Source organism: Notolepis coatsorum (genome assembly GCF_963971535.1).
Source record: "Notolepis coatsorum genome assembly, chromosome: 5".
Lineage (NCBI taxonomy): Eukaryota > Metazoa > Chordata > Actinopteri > Aulopiformes > Paralepididae > Notolepis > Notolepis coatsorum.
Genome location: NC_140169.1, coordinates 106103841 through 106128569, shown reverse-complemented (window position 1 = coordinate 106128569; position 24729 = coordinate 106103841). Strand labels below are relative to the sequence as shown.

At 41.8% G+C, this 24729-nt stretch overlaps 1 protein-coding gene across 1 annotated transcript in view; it reads right to left on the bottom strand.

Annotated features, from left to right (window-relative positions):
• The window catches only part of ryr3 (ryanodine receptor 3), a gene marked incomplete at its 5' end in the record, with an annotated part of 238000 nt that overhangs the window by 179642 nt on the left and 33629 nt on the right, over window positions 1-24729 (bottom strand). The gene's annotated exons all lie outside the window — the stretch shown is intronic.

Genomic DNA, 24729 nt, shown 5'->3' with positions numbered 1-24729 from the left:
CGTCAATATAGTTTCCGACTAGATTTCCAAAACTCATATTTCACTAATAACACTTTAACCTATTGGTAAACAAACATATTGTTGAAAATATACAGGGGTGCAGCTCAATAAATTTGAATATCGTGGAAAAGTCTATATATTTAGCTGTATTGATGCAGTCATTTGTGCAAAAGGAGCCCCAACCAAGTACTGAGTGAACATCATGAACATACTTTTCAGAAGGCCGACATTTCTATATACAAAAGAAAAATACATCTATTTTAAATTTTGTATTGGTGATACAGACTTTTGGGCTTTCATGAGCTGTAAGACATAATCATCAAAATTAAAACAAATAAAGGCTTGAAATAATTCACTTTGTGTGTAATGAATCTATAATCTATGAGAGTTTCGCTTTTTGAATTGAATTACTGAAATAAAATGACTTTTCCACGATATTCTAATTTATCGAGCTGCACCTGTACACTTTGACTGCTGTTTTGACAGGGTTAGGGTCTTTACTCTTGGCTACATTTAAAACAATTAAATGCAACATTAATTCATACAGTCTGTAGAGAGGGATTTATGGCGTGCATTTGCAGTCCACAAACATATCCATTGAGAGTGTCCAGGTTACAATACCTGTCCTAACTTAATCAAATCAACTTTATATGCTTGGCCTAGAACCCCCCCCCCCCTGAAAGTGCTTTAGTTATAAATGAAGGTTCCGACGGCCTGTCATTAGGTCCGACATTAACAGCCGCCTGTTATAATCACCAGTGTAACTCGAGCGCCCCTACTGGTTACCGTTACCGTTAACCTGGCAGTGACACGGCGTCCTAAGAGTCCTAAGTGCTGCATCTGTACATTTCTAAAGTGGGTCAAGTATCTGAAACGGTTTGCTGGTTTCCGACTGTGTATGTACCACTACGCTTTGCTAGCTTCAAATCATAGCCAGGCAAAATAACATAGACTGAAATGAACTTTAGATCTCCAAAGGTGACGTTACGTTATTTTATTTAACTCAGAAGCATTTTATATTATCTAATCATACAATCCAAGGTCACTTATTTGTCAAACTAAGTTAGTCTGTTTACTGAGCACTGCCATGATGAATCCAATTTGACTTGGGAGTTCCAATCAAGATGTCCGCCCCAGCGCCCCCAGGAAATAGACCGACTCTCCAATGACATTTTGAGAAGTTGGACCATTTCAACAACTTCGGAGTAAGTGTTTGACAAATAAGTATTCCGGATTTTATCTTTAGGTAATATAAAATGCTTCTGAGTAAGTAAAATAAAATGACTTGACATACCGTCACCTGGGGGATGAAAAGTTAATTTCAGTCTATATTAATTTCCCCGGCTATGGTATGAAGCGAGCAAATATACAGCCAGGAAGCAGCAACTGAAACGGATGATAGAAGCTTATTCTCTGGGAGCACATTTCTTTGAGTGTAAGGGCTTTTTTAATACCCTAGGTAGAGCATGCATGTTTTATTCATGCAAAGAAAGAATATAATGGGACAGCCAAAAGGAGCTGAGCACAATACCAATGTACAGTTTCCGCCCCCACCCACCCCACCTACCCAACCCCCCCCCACACCTACCCAACCTCCTCCAATGTACAGTTTCTACGTCAAATGTATATACTCTCTTTTTTAGACTTTTTGTATCACAAACAGTACTGTATTTGTAAATCTGGTATGTCATAAATGTATAGATGTAGCAGTACTGTCTATCTGTATGGTATGATGAATTGAAAATGGGGGACCCTGATGTAAACAAGATGAAAGTCTTTCTCTGGTCTGCATCCCCTTAATGTACCCATTCTGCAATCTGTTAATAACATTTTCAATCAATCAATCAATGTACCCGATACTGATAATATCAAGCCGATACCAGGCAGGATATCGGAGAAAGAGCCGTGTTTATTGTATCAAAAATCAAGTAAGGCAACTTGATTTTCTACATTTCTGACACATAGAATCATGTTGATAATGGATTTCTTATTTTTTTTATCTAAATAATCTTTTCCCCAGAGACACCAAATGAATGGTCTGTCTACACTGTTCAGTAAAAGTACTAGATCAGATCGAAGCTTGCTATCAGTCGATACTATCAAGTCGATATTATCAGTCCATACTATCAGTCCATACTATCAGTCCATACTATCAGTCCATATTACCAGTTAATACTATCAGTCCATATTATCAGTTAATACTATCAGTCCATACTATCAGTTAGCCTGTTAAGCTGTAAGGTCCCCCAATTGGGGCACCCTGCTTTTCTTTATCATAAATCGATCAATAGAGACCGTATTAGATCCCCAATTATCATATCATGGGGTATCATTGGAAAGCCACACTCATTGGCTACAACCCTGTCCAAAATTCGAGATCGCCAAATGATTGACGGAGCTAGAGCCCCTGGAGGTCGGGGGTAGTAATGTGTACTTTGGCGCACGCCTCACATACCGGCATGTAACTCGAGAACCGCTGAACGGATTTTGTCACCTGAAAGGGCAATTGGCAGGCAACAAATAGGGCTTTAATTATATCTATTGTGTTAAAAGAAATGCACACCCGAACCGCTAGAGGTCGGCAAAGTGGCACTCGCGAATCGTCCACATGTGGGCCCTTGGATGTTAAGAGGTTAGTTTTTTTTATTCATTTTTTTTATCCAAGAGTAAAGACCATAACCCTATCAAAACAGCAGTCAAAGTGTATATTTTCATTTTTACAGAATGAAGATTTACCGAAAATAAGAATGTATCGAAAAAATACTAATTATATCTCTTTTATCGTAAAACCGAGAGGAAATGACTAAATCCATATTTAACCCTGCCATTGGAAAGAGGAGCCTTTTCCCTATCCATATATGTATGATTTGGCCATAATAAGGTCAAGTTCAAGGTCAAATATAATATATATAATTAAAATGGATTATCATGTATTACTGTATCTACAAATCCTTCTGTTTAATCATCTTCCCTTTATTCATTTGCTTAGATTTTTTGTACACTTGATCTCAAGAAGGTGCTGAATGAGCTCAGTGATTGAAATAAAAAATAATCTCAATGTTTTCATGGTGTTATTCACCGGCACAGATGCAAAAATAAATCATAATTTATATTCTCCTTTTTTTCATTACAATTTACTCAAGCCTAGTAACAGACACAATATTTCTGACACTGGAAATACATACCATAGAGGTCCCTAGATGTTCCTAGATACCAAGAACATGCAAATTGACCTTGTCGAAGTGGAGCAATCTTCCATTTACTTAGGCATGTACATTTAGGCGACATTTCTGAAAATAGGGCTACAGCTTAACAGGTTAATACTATCAGTTAATATTATCAGTTAATACTATCAGTCCATATTATCAGTTAATACTATCGGTTCATATTATCAGTTAATACTATCAGTTCATATTTGAAGTTTAGGACTGTATCGGCAGTGAAAAAGTGATTGGTGATCTGAAATTCTATGCAATTCTGTTTTTGGGTAGTCCAAAATTAAATAAATATATAATATATGTTATATAATTAACCAAGTTACAAGCCACAATTGAGTCAATAATTAGGAAAGCAAACCTGCTGTGGCACCAGGATATTTCGTTACATCACAGCCCATATAATGGGGTCCCATCGTTTCTCACAGAGAGGCAAGAGAGGAAGCCATGTGGATCAACAGATCTAACATAGAGCCAGCATGCTCAGAGTGGGCAAGGGAGCGGCTCTTCCTAGACGCTCCTACCCACACAGATTGATTGATCGATTGAAAACTTTATTAACAGATAGCAGAATGGGTACAATACAGTACGGCTCAATACACACAATTGTTAAGGGGATGCAGACCAGAGAAAGACTTTCGTCTTGTTTAAATCAGGGTCCCCCATTTTCAATTAATCAATTCTTCAATTCACCAGAGGGGGCTAAGATATACAGTAGATCTGCATGTGAATGTGTGTGTGCATGCAGTACGCTCGTGTGCATGTAGTACTGGCCAGTCTCTCCACCGGCTCACGGCCCACACTCATCTAAGCAGCTGGTTACCATGGCTCTGGCTCCCACCAGCTTCCCGGCAGGATTCATTCATCACACACAGATAGCCTGCGCCGCCTCCGCAGATGGAGAGGCGAGATGAGAGGGCTTGACATTTTGCAGCACAGTGGCAGGTTGAACCAGAGAACCACTGTGTAATGGGATGTATCAGCCTCCCTGTTGAACCAGAACCACTGTGTAATGGGCTGTACAGTATCAGCCTCCATGTTGAACCAGAACCACTGTGTAATGGGCTGTACAGTATCAGCCTCCATGTTGACGCTCTTCTACCGCAATTTCTATCCATGAAATACGTTTTAATTACTGTGCATTTTCTTTAGTTGCTAGTATTCAGAACTAGACTGACAATGTTTAATATGGCCATTCAAATAATCTTAATCCATGTCTATAATACTGTCCATGGAGTTACATTTGGCCGGGGTGACAGTATTCATAGTATATAGCCTGTTACATCACAGACACCGGTGATTGTAATCAAGTAGCAGGTGATTATCATTAAATTACAACCATGGCTGATGGGCATATTGTATGGCAAGAAACACGTCATGAGAACACTATGAATATCCAGGAAAAATGGAACCTCTTCAGCCTGCTGGCAGCTCCGGCTGATTAGTCATCTTTCACAGACTAACAGGCTCATTTTTAAACTTGCGTGAAGGTATACAGTACTTCTATCATATGAAACTAGAGATCTTGGGGAATCCATAAATACCAACCAGATCATGTTAGCTAATTAGCAAAGGGGGGGAAGCTAAATTTTGATTGTGGGAGGGGGGGCATGGCCAATTTTAAAAGGGCTACCTCAGGCACGTGCAGGGGGGGGGGGGGGGGGGGGGCTTTGGTTGCCCAAGCACTTGTCCATGTGCCCCTTGATGACCAAAGAGCCCTTAAAAAGAGAGATATATATATACTTTTTTTTTTATAATTTTTAATATTTTTATATATTTTTTTGTAAAGGGCAATGCCCATGGTCCTCATCAAGAATAATTGTAACAATTAATAATATTATAAATCTGAGGTGCATGGTTTTCTGTTATGTTGCGCGACGCGTCACCCTCCCTCTTGGAATGACGGGCCCATTAGCCAATCGAAATCTAGCACAAACCGATCATCTCGCCTCACGTTTGCCCGTCTGTCAGCTGAGCTTAAGCAGCAACTGAAGTCAGCACCAGCAGCTAACGGTAAGAAAGTTATTGTTTTCCATAACTAATATTTTAGCAACCAAGATTAAGAATGTTAACTATCATATTTTGCAACAAAGAAAGACTTTGTTCGCTAGCTGTCCACAACTACATGAAAATGAGACTATGCTTGTATTCTTCTTGCTAACGTTAATCTCGACAATGCGATGTGCTTAACATCCATCCAAACGTTACCTAATGTTAGCCCACATGTTAGCTATCACCCTTTGTAGCAAGGCGTATCATCAACTATAACGTTATATACCTCTGTTAGTTAGACGTGCCATAAGCAATTTTTGTTAATTAGCCATGCATGCAAGTCGCTTTTAGAGTGAAATGCAATGTGTGGTGGTGAGTTTAATTTGTTTCAAAGCATTCGGATCATCATCTGTTTGCTTGTTGCCACATGCAGCCAGCTAGTATAGTGGGTCTGATTGTGAAGATTAAAGCAAAACAATATTTCACTTAGTTTTCACAATATGGGCGAATATGCCTATTACCCGCATGTAACCCATTTGAGAAGTCACTCAACAAGTTTCTGTGTCCCTGTGACAACTTTGAAATGGTCGCATTTTGCTCCCCATTGACTTTGATGAACTTCCTAATAACATGTTTGCAAACACATTTCTAGGTTGGTGTGTTTTTGTGTGTAGGAATGCAGACATGGGGACAGGACTGACTGCAGGGGACTGTGCACCCAGAGCTGGCCAACAACAGAGGTATGGTAGGACAGCTAATACACCAGCAAACGCCAAACAAGAAATAAGAGAGCTTATATAAATGAACCCTTGCTATGAATAACCATTTAGGTGACCAAATAAATTACTGTTTACTGTTTACTGTTAACGATAAACTCCAGCTAAAATATATGATTGTGTTGTATTTGCTTCATTATACAGTATATTACATTACATCATAGAGTGCAGCCATAGATATTCATAACTGTACAGCCTGGGACTGCTCTGTGCATAGCAGTAGTGTGCCCTTTTTAATGTGCCCTTTTTAAAATTTGAGCACCTACCCCTCTAAAGGTCTCTGCACGGCCCTGGGATACCTTGGCTTCAAGATATGTGCATGAAAACAGGCTCAATGGAATCATAAGAGTCTTCCTAGTAGGCCAATGTATGTTAGTAGTCCCATGCAGCCTTGGGTCAAATCCATGAAGGTATTTGCATGTAGTAGCTACAAATATGTTATTCTCCATTTTTTTGTGGATCCAATGAGCCCAATCATATTCATGTGTGATGATGTGAGTCCTCATAGTAGCCATTTCATTGTAGTGACCTTTTAAATTTTACCTCACTGTATTAAAATGGACTATTGTGACCTCTAAGATAATCACAGCCCTCGTGAAACCAGAAACTAGAGACCTAGCCTATTAAAAAAATACAAATGATTGCAAAAATCTCCAGATGTCAAAGGTTATTGTAAATAATGATCTTTCAAGGTGAAATAAAGTTTGAATTAATTAATGTTATTAATACCAAATCACACTATGAACTTTTCTAAAGTATTCTTCAAGGTCTTGATGCCTTAAAGGGGAACTATTTTACTATTTCTTTCACTATTTGGGCACTTTTACACAATTCCTGTGAGTCTATGGAACACCTCTGTAATATATATATTTTTTTTATTCATTGTTTTGTATTTCTAATCAAGTCCTCAAAAACAGCATTTTTCTACCTCAAGATCTCGAGCCGTTTTGAGCTGACTGTGTGGAGTGGTCAGCAGAACTGTGTGCAGCTCATTCTGCACGTCTCCATTAACATGCAGCGGTGTCTCTCTGACATCACAAATCGCGCACATTTTCAAATGACTCAGTTCAGTGAGGGTGAATATTGTGAGAGGAGAATTGGAAGAATGCGCCAATATGAGAATTTTGAGACATAGATCATATTAATATAAGTTCACATAGCTAGGAAACAATGCTAAACACTCAAAAAGGCCATTTATAAGATAGTTCCCCTTTAAAAGAACACGCCAACTTTTGGGGTAATTTGCTTATTTACCATCTACCCTGGAGTTAGACAAGCAGATACATACCATTTTCTTCTCTGTGCATGCATTAGGCTTAGGGAACAGCACTGCACCGTTAGCCTAGCTTAGCGTCAATCACTGGAAGTAGGTGTGCCAGTGTAGCCTAGTTCCCAACAGTCACGAAATACACTCCAAATACAACTCCAAAACTTTCCTGTAAACATATTGTGACCCGTGTATTTACCATGTGGAGATTATTGTTTTTTTTTTACATTTTCGTTTTCTAAGCAGATATATAGCCTACTCTGAACTATTTGTTGCCGAACCACTGCTGCCTGGGTGCAGTGATTTCATCACCTCAAAAACCCTGTTTTTCAAAAAGTAAAGAGTATATATCTGCTTAAAAAACGAAAATGTCAACAAAAGAAATCCATGTGGTAAATACACAGGTCACAACATGTTTACAGGAAAGTTTTGGAGTTGGATTTGGAGTGTATTTCGTGACTGTTGGGAACTAGGCTACACTGGCACACCTACTTCAAGTGAATTACGCTAAGCTAGGCTACAGGGTAGATGGCAAATAAGCAAATTTCCTAAAGAGTTGGCCTGGTCTACAAGATACACTATACTATGTCAAAATACGTCCCAAAGGTCAGTGAATACCACAACCACTACACCAGAGGAAGCTCAACAAATCATGTTAAACCCAGATTCGGCTCAAACAAGGGACTAAACACGTTTCGCAATTATGCCACAACAATGTGGAACGCCCTACCCAAAGCTGTAAAGGAATGTGAATCCCTGCCCACATTCAAAACCGCTCTTAAAGAGCACCTACGGGAGGCTGCAATTCGAAACTGGCCACCGTAAATGCCCAAAACCCCCACCACCTCCTAATAGACAGTCTCCTCTACTCCCCACCGCATGTATATATTCCCTCCCCACCATATGTATATTTCTCTCCCACCCACCCACAGTCCCCTCCCCATCATATGTATATACTCTGTCAGGATCTAGGGGTAACAGTACTGTATATTTGAATACCGTTTATGTCACAAATGTATCAGTACTAAATACCTATATGTCCCTATGCCATAAATGTCATGTATGTTGTGTATGTCATAAATGTCTATATGAATTGAAAATGGGGGACCCTGATGGAAACAAGACAAACGTCTTTCTCAGGTCTGCATCCCCTTAACAATTGTATGTATTGAGCCGTACTGTATTGTACCCATTCTGCAATCTGTTAAATAAAGTGTTCATTCATTCATTCATTCATTCATTCATTCATTCATTCATTCATTCATTCATTCATTCATTCATTCATTCATTCATTCATTCATTCATTCATGTCCCTTTAAAGCAGAGTTGTCTTTAAAAGGCACTAATCCTTTTTTGACCTCAGTTTAAAATCCCCTTGCTGGAAATTGTTTTGGCATATACTGTATACAGAATATTGTCTAGCACATAATCTGCAAACAACACCCTGACCTAAAGAGTACCACACGTCTACAACATCTGAACAACATTCAATGTCCCCATATACTACAACAACAATCCTAAATAAAGTGAAACCCTTCAAATCAATTTGGTGCCAAAAATTACTTATATAGGTAGGTACACAGTACCTAAGAAAATAGGAAAGCCCAGCCGACAATACAATCTCACTCCCCCTGAACGTCAATCCGAACCAAGTGAGAAGCCAAGTGGGCAGAACAGCTGGGATCAGTGTCACTGGCATCGTAATGAACCCACAGCTTTGAGCCTGTGGATTACAGACAGGGCAGAGACCACTGATGCGGGCCTTGAGTCACAACTGTGGTACTCCTGGCAGATCCTTGACCCACGGAGGACTAGGTACACACGTTTGCTGTTTCAGCCAGGAGGATATAGGGAAACTCAATATGGCCATGGGGATGGCTAACAATATGGCCATGGGGATGGCTAAAGCTTGGTGGAAACTCAATATGACCATGGGGATGGCTAAAGCTTGGTGGAAACTCAATATGACCATGGGGATGGCTAACGCTTGGTGGAAACTCAATATGGCCATGGGGATGGCTAAAGCTTGGTGCTGTCACAGTATTGTCACCTCCTTAAAATTAAGTAAATTAATACCTTTCTTTTCTTACACCTTGCACCGGCTGTTTGGGATTCTGGCGTCCCAATTTGGACTGTGTCTGTCTGTCTGTCGTCAGATGTGTGTGATTACGTGTGCGTGTGCATACTGTATGTGTGGCTGCTTGGGGTGTGTAGGAGATCGTATCGGTCTGCTTGCTTGCATGTAGCTATGTGCTATGTATGTTTGTTTGTGGAAATGAATTACAGACCATGAGATCAGGTCCCCAAAGCCCTGATATTTATAGTGTTTGTAAGTTAGCAGACCATTAATCAAGGCCTCCACAAGATTGTTTTTGTATGACCAATGGGGAAACACAAGATATTAAAAAAGAAAAGAAAAAAGATGACACATGACCATGTGGGTGGGGGGGGGGGGGGGTCTTTTTACATTTCTGCTCATTTTGTTTTTCTTTTTTGTTGCTACTGTACGCCTCCTTTTATTGCAGTTTCCTGTTTGTAACGTGATGACACGTGTGTTTGGCTTCAGTCTTATTGAATGTCTTGGAAAATGTAATTAAATATTCATTATATCAAAGAAAAAGGAAATGTATGAAATAAAGAGATAAAGGAAATGAGTAAATTTGACAGGCGACCACACTAGCGGAACAAAACAAATTAAGCCCGTCTTTGGACCGGACCAGACGACACAGATTTCCCTTCTTAATTGGGGTGATTTTCTCTCTCCACTTCCCGACTTGACCGGGGGCCAGAGAATCTGGCGAATCTGCCGCAAAATTATCCTTTGGACACACAGCGATGAAGCCATCTGCTAGACAGCTATGGGACAGCATCACCGTCTATGTATAGGGCTCTGGCCCAGTGGGTGTGGAGAAGGTTGGGGTGAGAGGTGTGTGTGGGGCAACTTGACCCTACTCTCACCCATCCCCCTGCTGCCCCGATAACACCCATCCCTGCTGCGTCTTGAGATCAACAACTTGCCAGACGCACCTACTCTGGCAACACAAACTTTGTCACTCTCTAGTCTGGGTCCTCAGACACTAGCTATTAGGACACAGGTGTGTTGCCGTCTGTCTATCTGTTGCTTTTTCCTTCGCAGACTAGCGCCTCTCTCTCTCTCTCTCTCTCTCTCTCTCTCTCTCTCTCTCTCTCTCTCTGCGTGCGTCATGACGAGAGACAGCGGCAGGTGCTCGTGTGCAGCCCGATTCACCGACTGGGCCGAAACCTGAGATCCCCCAGTGCTCGGCGCTGCCAAATAAACTCCCACAACTCAACCCGGGCACTGCCACCGATGTGAACTTGAGAAAAGGTGAATCTGTTCAATCCCTCAGCACTGCTATTTTGACACGCATGCTTGTGCACATGCTCAGTGGGGGGAGGGGGGGGGGCACAGGGACGACTCTTTTTCAGTATCAAGCGAAAAGGGAACAGCTTTGTCATCGTTCACGCCGTCTTGGGAGCGTTGTACTTCTGAATAAGAGGAGCGCTGCTCGGGGAGTCCCGTTTCACGCAAATGTCAAACAAGAGTGATAAGTGTGGATTGAGATTGCAACTATACTTTTTTTTTATTTTTCATTATTCTCATTGTAATTGGAAAACATAAAGATAATCATGGTGTGATGTTTGCAGGGATCTGTACCAAACAAAGATGTTTTAGATTTTTTTTTACACACATCTTGCCTTTTACAAATAATGCACCTCCTGTGAGTTGGATATCACACGAGACCACCTTGCGATTTTGATAACATTTTTCGATTAATAGTTCAACTTTAATTGAGACGTTTTTGGATGAGCTTAGCTAAGAACATGGAGATCAAAGACGATACAGGCTAGACAGGCGAGAATCAAAATCCAATCAAGGCTGATATTGGCTCCATGTCAGTGCCTCGAGAAAATACACCACGTACATGGCGCTGGTTAACAGACCGTAGCCAAAGCTCCAGGCAAACATGTTGGATTCATGGACTGTCATTATATTCACAGCATTATTAACTGAGTGGTTTACCCAATCTATGAAATAACAAAAGAGCATTCTAGCCTCAGGAATGAACATACAAAAATAACAGAAAGTGAAGAAGGCAGAGCCAGTAAGAAACAGAGAGACTAAGAAATTATGTGTGTGTGTGTAGCTACCAGGCCCATATTGACCATATTCACATGGTGGCCTTTCGCTCTTATGTTGTGCTCAGTTTGGGTTCCTTGTCTACCGTTTGAATATGGTCAATGGGGGGGAAAAGGGCAACTCTTTCTGGATCACAGCTGCTAGGAGCGCCTCCTGGAGGCCAGCAGTAAACATAATGATTGCTTGCGGGACGGCCCATTCACTGGACTTTTCAAGGGCCAGCCACTTCAGTGTTCAGACCCGTGAGACAAAAAGAGAGAGGGAAAGAGAGAGAGATGACAAGTGGGCGAGAAGCTTTGATTCTTGACGGTCTTTAATGAACCATGTTTCTAAAAACAACACTCCCCGACTCCCACACACACCGCAGACTCTGTGAGCAAGTACGACCACACGCTGTCAAATCACCTGCACACAGATCCCCTCAGCCTTCTGTGTGTGTAGCCTAAAATAAACTAGGTCTACAAGTATATCAACTGAGACCCCCTGCGTGGGGGCGACGGTAGCAGCAGCCCTGTTCAGCTTTGAGCCGTTTCCTAATCCTTCCAGAGCCCAACGGAGTCTGGTAATGACAGCTTAATGAGATGTTCCGGGGCGCACGAGGTACACAACCACCTCTCACCACCAAGCAGCCATTCCAGTGCCCACGGCCCAAACATGACCTTCTCTCTGGAGCCGTCATGAGAGGTGGCATTAATGTCACTGAGCGGTGGTCATTCTGGGGAGTAAGCCAACTCAACTATATGCTTTTGTTAACCCTTTCACTGCGACAATACAGAAGGTTAACCCTTTCACTACCACACTACAGGCGGTTAATGTTTGGGCGAGGGTGGCGTTTTGGAACAGAGGACGTCAACCAACATCCATTTTGATGTAATGAGATATCACTGGCGAGCATGACCACACATTCATGGAATTGAGAAAAAAATATTTATATTGGGGAAACGGATACCTACTCTGGTGTACAAGGATACAAGGATATACAGTAATAGAACAACCTGAGAAACTCACAATGATTAATTGGTCTCTGACACTATTGTTTTGTCTCCCTATAATTGTCTTTTGTGGTGTCTGTAATAATATAATTAAATAAAACAATTAATATTTTTATATTTGTATATTCTGTATTTCTTATTATTTGTATTATTTCTGATTGTCTTGTCATTGTTGTAGTTAGTTATTATTGTTGAAGTACTGTCCTGTGGTGTCTTGTGTATTATTGTGTTACTGTATTGTGTTGTGCTTTGTTGTGGCGTTTTTTTTTTATAATAATAAATAAATGTGAACCAAACAAAAAAAATGATATACTGTAACAAGGTATTGAGGGTATGTTTAATATTAAAATCCAATACCAAGGGTCACATGCTGAATGTACAGTATGTCAGAAATCAAAGCAGACGTGATTATCTACCTGCTGCTACAGAGGGATACTAGATCTATTTGCTAGATCTAATGTCATTATCTCTTAAATCAGTTTTGCCTAATGACCTAAATGTATAATCGTTAAAGGTGGAATCTTAGAAAGAAGCCGTCAAACAGCGACCTCTAGTCAAAAGAACCCTGCTTGGTATTGCACTTTGTTTACATTTTTGTAATGGTCCTTGATGTGTGGGTTGGATTTCAGTGGGTAGAACCATGGGGCTGGTGACGACTTAAGTCTCTGCCAAGAGAGATCTGGAGAAACGCACACACTGCACAGTATAAATAAGTTACTAAGTGCCAACCCGAACAAAAAATGTAAACAAAGTGTGATAACAAGCTGGGTTATTTTGCCTAGAGGTTCTTTTGCCATTGCTTGGTGGCATTACGAATTCTACCTTCAACTCCTTAAGCCCGACGGGCCCTGTACCAGGCAGAGATTTATTTCACGTCATAAATAGATTAACTCATTGGACGCCAGAGGTCGCTGTGGGCGTATGGCCATGTGTGCCAGCGCTGTAATGAAATGGGGGTACATGTCGGTGTTTGTAGTGCTAAAACTATATAAAATATTATAGCTATGGATCTAATGATATAGTCGATTGTCATTGAGTTTCTTCCGGTCAATATGCAAAAACAGATAATTTTGTCATCAATACATTCCCGTTTTATACCGTGGTGAATATGAGTATAGTTTTAGAGTGATCCTGTGTAATCCCAGGAAACTCCGCCAAACAGCGTTTTACTGCATTTCACTATAAATCGTGCCATTCCTCGCCTGGATCAATAATCAATTTGAAATCAATGCTAGATTATCGGTATTATGATTCATCATGGATGCATGAAAGGGGGGGGGGGGAAGCCGCCCCTCCGTGCTTTGTTCGCAACCAACGGAACACGCTTGGCCTTGCCCGAGTATTTAGACCCCGCCCGCATACCGCAGCTCAGCCCAGACACAAAGCCACATTGTTTCAAATGGAGTGCAATAGCGGCCGCAAGGTGGCAGTATTGGACTTTTGCGATGTCAGACCCATTCCCAGTGATAACACACAGCTGCCTGCATGTATATGGATGGAAATAGCGAATGAAAGAAATAACAATCCAATAACGAGTATACTCGTTGTTGGCAGTATTCGATTGGCGGGCTATAACGAGTCAACTCATCTTTGGCGGGGAATGAGTTAATACAGTCTGTATTAATTAATGTCACGTTTTTTTTCTTCAAATGTAGCCAAGAGTAAAGACCCTAACCCTATCAAAACAGCAGTCAAAGTGTATATTTTCAGCACTGTAGATCTAGGTTAACTGTGTCCTGGAGTGGTAGTTGTAGAGTAGTAGTAGCTGAAGTACAACCACACACACACACACACAACACAATAAACACACATACACACTAAACAACGATGCATACAGGATTATTTATGACTATTTTTAAACTGAATCATTTTATTCTTATTATTTGCTAGATCCAAATGTGAAACACTGTGATTATTTGTTCATGAACTACAGGAGTATTACTGAATAGAGAGCCTATTAGGATGCTAGATCCTAATGTGAAACACTGTGATTTGCCATATCTTGCTATGCTCGCTCATGCCTGTATTTTTTATGTCCGTTCTATTTTATAATTTTTTGACTATTTTTAAACTGAATCATTTTAAACTATTTTTACTATTTGTGTTACTGAAAACTGTAAGCGGAGAGCCTATTGGGATGCTAGATCCTAATGTGAAACACTGTGATTCTACCCGTCTATCTTTTTATGCTCGCTTATGCCTGTATTTTTTACTGTTGTGAAGCACTTTGAACTGCAACCTCTGTATGAAAAGTGCTATACAAATAAAGTTATTACATTACATTACACTACGTTACCAATGATTTTAAGTGTTATTAGCGACATTTTAGTTTATAAATATCTCTGCGCATCCCGGCGGAAACCGGATGAATTAGACGGAAATAAAGTCATACGTGTTTGTAGTCCTAAGAGAGAAGAGACCCAGGGCTTTTCGAATTTCATAAAATTACACTACCCAGCCAGTGGCTGAGAGAGAGAGAGAGAGAGAGAGAGAGAGAGAGAGAGAGAGAGAGAGAGAGAGAGAGAGAGAGAGAGAGAGAGAGAGAGAGAGAGAGAGAGAGAGAGAGAGAGAGAGAGAGAGAGAGAGAGAGAGAGAGAGAGAGAGAGAGAGAGAGGGAGTAGATGTATTATCTACAAAGCAGGCATGGCCAGCCAACCTCATTTCACTGTATGCCTTGTGTATGTATGTGACAAATAAACCTTGCCATATTCAATCAGTTTCAGTAACTACAGAACAGTACATATTGTAATAGACTCACTTGTTGTTGTTTTGTGGTCCGGGCTTGAACTTTCCACGATAAAAAGTGTCCATATAAATCCATTTAGTTAGATGTCTGAATGTACAGTATCTCGTGATTATCTCTCCGACTCCTGAGAATACACTTCTTATTACCGAACCAGCTAAACGACCGAGTCCTAGCTAAGCTAACTCACAATCTGAAATGAAAATACTCCTGGCTCCTCCTCCAAGCATTATTTTCTGTCTGACGACTGACGAGTGACACAGTGGTGCACTGAGCTTGCTTCGAGCGCTAGAAAACTGCGCCCCCAGACATCATATTTGAAAACCCTGATAGGCTACATTTATTTTCTTGATCCATTTACATTGGCTGCGACGATACATTGGCTGCAGTGACGCCCACTCAGTGAGCGTTAAGTCTAGCGCTCAGGCTTGGAGGTAGAGAGTGAGAGAGTGACGTGAATCACGCACAAAACAATGATTTATATTTGATATATTAACATTATTGTGCATTTTAAACACAAACATACTTAAAATTAGTCATTATTATTTATTTTAAACATGTTTATTGTATTTTTAGAGTCCAAAATCTAAAAAAAAAAAAAAAAATCTTCTTCTCCTTCTCTCTCCACCAGCGCCCTCTATGGACCAGCCGCCACTGTACCCAGCTCACGCGAGCCCCTGTCAAACTTGGAGCCGTCTGGCGTGAAATCATATAGTATACAGCCTACTGTATACTATAGCCTACTATATATTACAGCCTACTGTATACTATAGCCTACTACTGTATATATACTATAGCCTACTATATAAAATAGCCTACTCTATACTATAGCCTACTATATTCTACACTCTATACAATAGCGTACTATATACTATAGCATACTTAATCATATACTATAGCCTACTATATGCTATAGCCCACTCAATACTATAGCCTACTAAATCATATACTAGTCTACTGTATGCTATAGCCTACTATTATATACAATAGCCTAATCTATACTATAGCTCACTCTAGTCTACTCTATACTATAGCCCACTATATAGCCTAGTATACTATAGCCCACTATATAGCCTAGTATACTATAGCCTACTATATACTACAGCCTACTCTATACTATAGCTCACTCTAGTCTACTATATACTACAACCTATTCTATACTATAGCTCACTATAGCCTACTCTATACTATACTCACAGTTAGGTGATTTGAAGACCCCAATATGTTGTGACAGATCACAGACTCTGGGAGTTATATTATGCAGTGTCTGTAAAACAAATGGTTTAGTTTAGCATTCATATTGCTTTAGAGTGGGTCCAAATAATTGGGGCTACCATGCGTGCAAGGCTGAGCTGCTCACATCAGCACCAGGTGACTAATGGAGCCAGGGGGCCAGGGACCCAGCTGTAGGTCATCCTCCAAGATGACAGAGAGAATGATGGGGGGGAAAGTGTGTGTGTGTACGTGTGTGTGTGTGTGTGTGTGTGTGTGTGTGTGTGTGTGTGTGTGTGTGTGTGTGTGTGTGTGTGTGTGTGTGTGTGTGTGTGTGTGTGTGTGTGTGTGTGTGTGTGTGTGTGTGTGTGTGTGTGTGTGTGTGTGTGTGTGTGTGTGTGTGTGTGTGTGTGTGTGTGTGTGTGTGTGTGTGTGTCTGTACCGGTATGTACCGGTATGTACAGTCAATAAGTGCGTGTGTGTGAAGGTTGGGGTGAAATTGAGAAAGAGAGAGAGAGATAGGGAGAGAATAGCAGGCATCGGGTGCTCTCAGTGTAAAGTTAGCAACCTCAGGCCAACTTTAAGTCCTGGCTCTTTACTGTCAGCAATCTGACCCAGGAGGATGATTGTCCCAATGTCCCATGCTCTCCATACAATGCCAGAGTTGATTCTACCATAACAGACACCAACTAAGGGATTTTGGCTCGTCAAGCTGCAATAAGCAACAATGCATAATGTTCAAGGCGACAGTGTATGTATGTAATGGATGGTATCGTGAAGCGCAGTCAAGAAGGGCTGGGGTGAGTAGCGGTGCTATGGGTTAAACTCACTCTCACATCCTCAAAAGACGCATAGACCCATTACTTAGAAGTGAATTCACCTCTTGGTATAGTGGTCTGTGTTGCTGCCCGCGGTGTGGGAGACCGGGGTTAAACTCCCACTCGGGGCATCGAAGTTTGAGGTGACGTTGTCACAACCGTTACAATGGTGCCGTGACCCGGATGCCTTGGGTGGAGTGGAGTGAGTTTGAGAGGGTGAGTGTAACGGATGGTATCGTGAAGCGCAGTCAAGAAGGGCTGGGGTGAGTAGCGGTGCTATGGGTTAAACTCACTCTCACATCCTCAAAAGACGCATAGACCCATTACTTAGAAGTGAATTCACCTCTTGGTATAGCGGTCTGTGTTGCTACCCGCGGTGTGGGAGACCGGGGTTCAACTCCCACTCGGGCATCGAAGTTTGAGGTGATGTTGTTCAAGTTCAAGTTTCTTTAATAGTTGTCATACAGAAGTACAGAATACTTTTATACAAAATTCTTCTTTCTGTTACGCTCCAGAGACTGTGCTAGACAAAAGATAAGTATGAAATAAAATAAAATAGTATAGCATGTAAAAATAGAAGTAAAAATAGAAATCACGTACGTAGACACAGTGTTCAGTATATACATATGTACAATGTTCGATGCAGAATAGAAGTAACTGAGTTACCATACAATATACAATATACTATGCAATATACTAATATACAATACTATATAGTGCAAAGCAGAAATGGGATGAGGTACAATTTAGGTACAATTTACAGTAAGGTGTACTGAGGTATGGGTTGTAGTGCAAATCCTTTACCAATAAATATAAAGTGTGTTTAGGTGTTCTAAAGTGTGGAGAGTGGGTGCTGCAGTGTGTTGTTTGTTTAAAGTGAGTGTGTGCGTGTGGATGTGTGTGTTGTGAGTGCATTTGATGGTTGTTGCATAGTGTTATTGTTCGTTGAGCAACCTGATGGCCTGGGGATAGAAGCTTCTTCTGAGTCTTTCTGTGCTTGCCATGAGACTCCGGTATCGCTTGCCTGACCGCAGCAGTTCAAAGAGGCAGTTGTTTGGGTGGCTGGAGTCCTTAATAATTATCTTAGCCTTACCCCTGCACCGCTTGTTGTAAATGTTCTGGAGAGTGGGAAGCCCCCCTCCAATTGTGCGTTCGGCTGAACGTGCCACTCTCTGTAGTCTGCTTCGGTCTTGTGCGATGCTATTCCCAAACCAGGAGGTGTTATTGCCAGTCAGGATGCTCTCTATTGTACATGAGTAGAAGTTCTTAAGGATCTTCTGACTGACTTGGAACTTCCTTAGGCGCCTGAGGAAGTAGAGGCGTTGTCATGCCTTCTTCACAACACTGTCAATGTGTGTGGTCCATGTCAAGTCCTCGGATATGTGGGCTCCGAGGTACTTAAAACTGTTCACTCTCCGCCTTGGGAGCACTTTATGTAGAGTTTATGTTTTTTATTTATGTTAATTATTATATGTATTCGGTGAAGAGAGCGGAGGCTACAACCGGAGGGGGAAATATGTGTGACATGGGGGAGACTGACAGACGAACGAAGAAGAAAGATGACAAAGGTTAAAGGTATAAAAATGATGTCGTTAAACGTTAATGGAATGAATAATCCGATAAAGAGGGGCAAAGTGATGTTGAAATGTAGAAAAAGTGAGATGCAAGTGTTTTTTTTGCAGGAGACACATTTGATAGCGCAGGAACATGAGAAACTGAAAATATTTGGATATGAAAATGCATACTATAGTTCCTTTAAACAGACCCGGAGGAGAGGAGTAGCCACGTTAATCAAGAATACAGTAAAGTTTGAATTGATCAAAGAAGTAAGAGACAAGGAGGGGAGATTTGTTCTGGTGAAGGGGAAAATGGAGGGTCAAATGGTTACGTTAGTGAATGTTTATGCACCCCCAGAGAGTGAGAGGGATTTATATGAGACCATTTTTGATATGATAGTGATGGAACTAGAAGGGATATTGATATGCGCGGGAGATTTTAATGTGGTATTGAATCACGACTTAGACACCACGAGTACTAGGAAAGCGCGGCCGCAAATCAGCAGATATATGAATATTCAAATGACGGAAATGGGAATTACAGACGTTTGGAGGGGGATGCACGCCATGGACAGGGAATACACACATTACTCACACCCACACGTGACATATGCAAGAATAGACTATTTTTTGATGACGACGGGGGACAGTTACAGGGTACGGGAGAGCAGAATAGGAGTAGCGGACATATCGGATCACAGTGCCATATATCTGACAGTAGATCTGGAGGGAAGACGGAGGAACACGATCTGGAGACTAAATGTAGGAATACTAAATAACAAGGGGGTGGTGAGTCAGATCAAGGAGGAAAATGACAATGGGGAGGTCGACCCGAACATTCTATGGGACACACTGAAGGTGGTGATAAGGGGGAAATTGATGGAGAAAACAGCAATGCTGAAGAAAGCCAGAACGGAGACATATCACAATCTGATAGGGAAGCTGAAGGATCTAGAGGGGAGACACCAGATATCAAAAGAACAGGAAACGCTCGGAGAAATCAAAGAAGTAAAGGCCAGGATAAATAGGGAATTATTGACGGAAATAGAAAAGAAAGCGAGGTTTATGAAACAAACGTACTATGAAGGGGGACCAAAAGCGACCAGACTGTTGGCTAGGAGAATCAGGACGCAACAGAAGTTAAACACGATACACACAATAAGAGATACAAAGACTAATGAAATATTGAGGGACCCAGCTGAAATAGAGAGGACATTTAGAGAATACTATGAGAAACTATACACACAGCCAAAGGCAGCGGGAGAAGAGGAAATAGAAGCTTATCTGGAGAAGCTAGAGTTACCATCGATAGGGAAAGAACAGAATGAAGAATTAAATAAAATAATTACGGAACGGGAACTGGAAGAGGCAATTAGTAGAGCTAAAAACAACAAATCTCCGGGGAGCGACGGATTCCCATCGGAATTCTACAAGACATTTAGAACAGAATTAGCACCCATGTTAGGGGCGGCATTCAGACACACGATGGAAGAGGGCAAAATGCCCCCCTCGTGGAAGGAAGCCGTAATCACCACGATACCGAAGGAAGGGAAGGATAGAGAATTATGTAGTAGTTTCAGACCTGTGTCCATACTCAACATGGATTACAAGATGTATACATCAATAATATCAAAGAGATTCGAGACGTTTATGCCGGACATTATAGATGAAGATCAAACTGGATTCATTAAAGGGAGACAGACACAGGACAACGTGAGAAAGACATTACACATAGTGGAGGAGATACAAAAACAAGGTGGTAGTGCGGTACTGATTAGCCTAGATGCAGAAAAGGCATTCGACAGTGTGAGTTGGACATTTTTATATAAAGCATTGATGAGGTTCGGACTAAACGGGAGGGCAATGAAGATGATCAAGGCACTATATCAAGAACCGACAGCGAGAGTTAAGGTGAATGGCAGCCTGACGGATAGAATCAGATTAGAGAGGGCTACCAGACAGGGATGTTGTCTCTCACCAACGCTCTTCGCCGTTTTCATAGAACCACTGGCACAACTGATCAGACAGACCGAGGACATCAAGGGAGTAAGGATAAAGGGAACGGAATATAAACTAGGCCTATTTGCGGACGACGTGATAGTATACATGAGGCAGCCAGACAAGAGCTTCCCGGCACTGATGGATGTACTGAAGGAATATGGCCACTACTCAGGATACAAACTAAACGTGACAAAGACACAGACCTTAGCATGGAACTATACCCCAACGACAGAAATTAGGGAGGAGTACGGGATAAGATGGGGCATGGACAAGATTAAATACCTAGGGGTGAACATCACGAGAGGAGTGGGGAAACTGTTTGAAGCGAACTATACACAGATAAATCAGAACATCAAGAGAGACTTAGAGAGATGGACAGTAATGCCCTTGGACTTCAATTCAAGAATAGAGGTCATTAAGATGAACATACTATCAAGGTTACTGTACCTGTTCCAGTCACTGCAGATACAAATACCACAGAATCAATTCAGGGAGTGGGACAGACTGATATCGAGGTTCATATGGGCGGGGAGAAGACCACGGGTCAGATATAAAACACTACAACTACCAAAGGAAGAGGGAGGGATGGCAGTACCCAGCCTACAAGATTATTATTATGCAGCACAACTGAGAGCAGTGACGTGCTGGTGTAATGACAGATATGAGGCAAGATGGAAAGACATTGAAAAAGAAGGGGAGGGATACAAGGTACAAGCTCTGGTGGGAGATAGGGAACTATTCAAAGAAAAAGAGGGACTGTTAGATCCAATCACCAAATGCACCTTGACCATATGGAACAGAGTAGTAAAAACACACAAATTGGAGAAGCAGTCAGGGGTTCTGAGATGGGTAGCACATGACAAGAGATTCAAACCAGGGAGGTTGGACCATGGATTCAGAAGGTGGGAGAGGGGGGGGGGGGCAACAGCGATATGCAAAATTATAGAGAAGGGGGAAATGCAGACACTACAAAAATTAAAGGAGAAATTTGGACTAGAAAATAGGGATCACTTCAGATATCTACAGGTTAGAGACTACTACAACAAAGAAATAAGGGGGGCCAAAGACGAAGAACAGAATGGAATAATCACGATGATAGTATGGGCATACGAAGGGGGGCAAGGAAGAGTAATATCAGCACTATACCGGGCTATAATGAACAGCAAGGGACACACGACCGATTACATAAGGGAGAAATGGGAGAGAGAACTAGAGATAGGAATAACAGAGAAGGAATGGGGTAACATATGCGAGGTACAACATTCAACAACAGGTTCGAGGATATGGAAAGAGTTTGGATGGAAAAACATAATCAGATTCTTTATAACCCCAGAGTTGAAGGGAAAATATGCACCAACACAAAGGGCATGCTGGAGGATGTGTGGGAAGGAGGGAGCAAACCACACACACATATTCTGGGGATGTCAGAAGCTGAAGGGGTATTGGGAGGAGATAGGGGAGGCAATGATCAGAATATTAGGATACGGGTTACCACAAACGGGACTGGTGCTTTACTTAGAGGACCTGACACACGAGGGAATACAAGGGGGGGACAAGTATTTAATAAAGATAATGTTGATATCGGCCAGAAAAGCAATAACGAGACTGTGGTACAAAGAAGACCCACCGACAATAGCACAATGGGTAGGAATAGTAGAGGAGATACAGGATATGGAGAGGATAACGCACATGCTGAGGCTACAGGAAGAGAAATTTGGGGAAAGATGGGGAAAGTGGGAGGATTATAAAGGGAACGAAAACGACATCACAGAGGAAGGAACAAATGGAACACAAGAGGGCGAAGGGTAAAGGAGGAAAGAGGTTCAAGGAGGGTCTCTGAACCCATGTCACACACTTAATGTTTTCTATTTTCATTTTTGTTTAAGGTACGACAACTGTTTTATGTTTTTACATTTTATTATTTATGTATGTGGGAATTTTGCTTAAGTCAGTGTGTTTTTTTATTTCCATTTTTGAGTATTAAAATTCTTATTGTTTTTGTCTTTATCGTTTATATCTGTTGAATAGTACTGTAGATGTCATTGTATATGTTGTGATGTATGTCTATAAATGTTTAATAAAAATTTAAGTTTAAAAAAAAAAAACTGTTCACTCTCTCAACCAGTGCCCCGTCGATGCTGAGGGGGCTGTAGTCCCTGACCCCCGACCTCCTAAAGTCCACAATCATCTCCTTTGTTTTGCTGACGTTCAGTGAGAGGCTCTTCTCCTGGAACCATCCCGCCAGGACCTTGACCTCTTCCAGGTAGGCCCTCTCGTAGTTTGCAGAGATCAGGCCCACCACTACTGTGTCGTCAGCAAATTTGATGATTGTGTTGTAGAGCTGCCGCGATTACCGCATTACCGCGGTATCGCTGTTACATCACGGCCACCGCAGAGTAGGCTGAATACCGCATCACCGCTGTTTTTTATAATAATAATAATGAAGTACCCTCCTCTCGTTGGGCTTTCGGCTCTGCAGATATACCCTACTTCTCTATCGAGGTTCCAAGCGACCCTATTGGGTACCAGAAAAGTCACATGAAACATTGCAGACCACTGATTGGTCAGAAGAGAGACGCGTCACACGTTGGGAGCGTCCTGCAGTTTTTTACATCCTGAATGTCAGCCATTGATCAGAGCTCATCACAATACGGCTAATAACGTTAGCTTTAGCTCCCCGCCGGAGTGGACTACCATCGCTCATCAGGAGTACTAAACGAGACATAATGATTTTACTGTCTGCAACGAATGTTATAATAAAAGCCCTTCGTTCTATACACTTGTCTGATTGAAAACTTTATTAACAGACCGCAGAATGGGACAACTCAGCACGCTCTGAGCAAAGAAAGGAACTGAGATGGTCCGGTAAATACGCTGATGTTATTGAACGTATAACTATATAATGGTAATGGCACAAAACGAATGCCTTTATTATAAAGTAGTAACTTTATAGTAATAATAATAAGAAAGGGTCGGGGGGGTAACCACCCCTGCCCGCGACACCGAGTGAACGGCGCACGACCATAGGGGAAACTTCGAATCCGTGTTTCACTTTCAATAACTAATGCATGCTTGCCGAATCCCAAACAATATTCATGCTGCAAAGTCATCCTCTAAAGATCGACATTTAGACTAGAGGCAGGCTATATGCTATAAAAAGTAGACTACTACTAAAAAAAAAAATGCATTCAAACTTTTTTCTTTTTTTTTTTGTGTGCGTGCGGTAATAACCGCGCGGTAGGAAATATTTTGCAAATCCGTGCGGTAAGGAAAACATCAATACCGCGGCAGCTCTATTGTGTTGTTGTTCCGCTGAGCCACAACCGTTACATGTATACAACCCACATGAAATATAGGGTTACTAAACCTGTATGTTTAAGAGGTGTAGTTGCATGGTTGCCCCAGAGGAGGGCACACATGCACTACTGAAGTAGTATCTCATTGTTATATTACATCCCAATTAGATGGACGCGCCTCCTTTCGAGGAGTAAACCGTCGCCATCTCGCTGTGTCTAGCACGCTCTCCTTTCACTCCCCCCCGTTACGTTACGGGACACAGGGCTCTGTTCTGTCCCCTCTGGCTCTTTTTCACATTGAAGCGTAAGCGGCCGGACATATCGCTTCTCATGAAGACAGGGGCTGATACCCAGCAGCTAGCTAGGCCTGGGTCTGTCTATGAGAATGTCGTACTGGGTCTGTCAGGAGGCTCCCTCGCCACACACTCGGCATGGGCGATTGGTGAGCCTGGTGTTGTATGTGACGACGGAGCAGGTTTCCCTGTATCTAAAAAATTCCGTCAGAGTGGGAACCCTTGGCCCGTTAGGTCACAGTGCGGGTTCCCCCACCCCCGCACTCGCCAGGCCGGGTATTACGCTTGTGCCTCCCCCGTCCGGTCTACCAGTCCTAGCAGCGGCAGTGTGTCAGGCACGCGTAATTTGGGTGGTAGTAATATCACTACAGGGCTACGGTGTGTGGGGAGTTTTCACCCTAGACAGTGT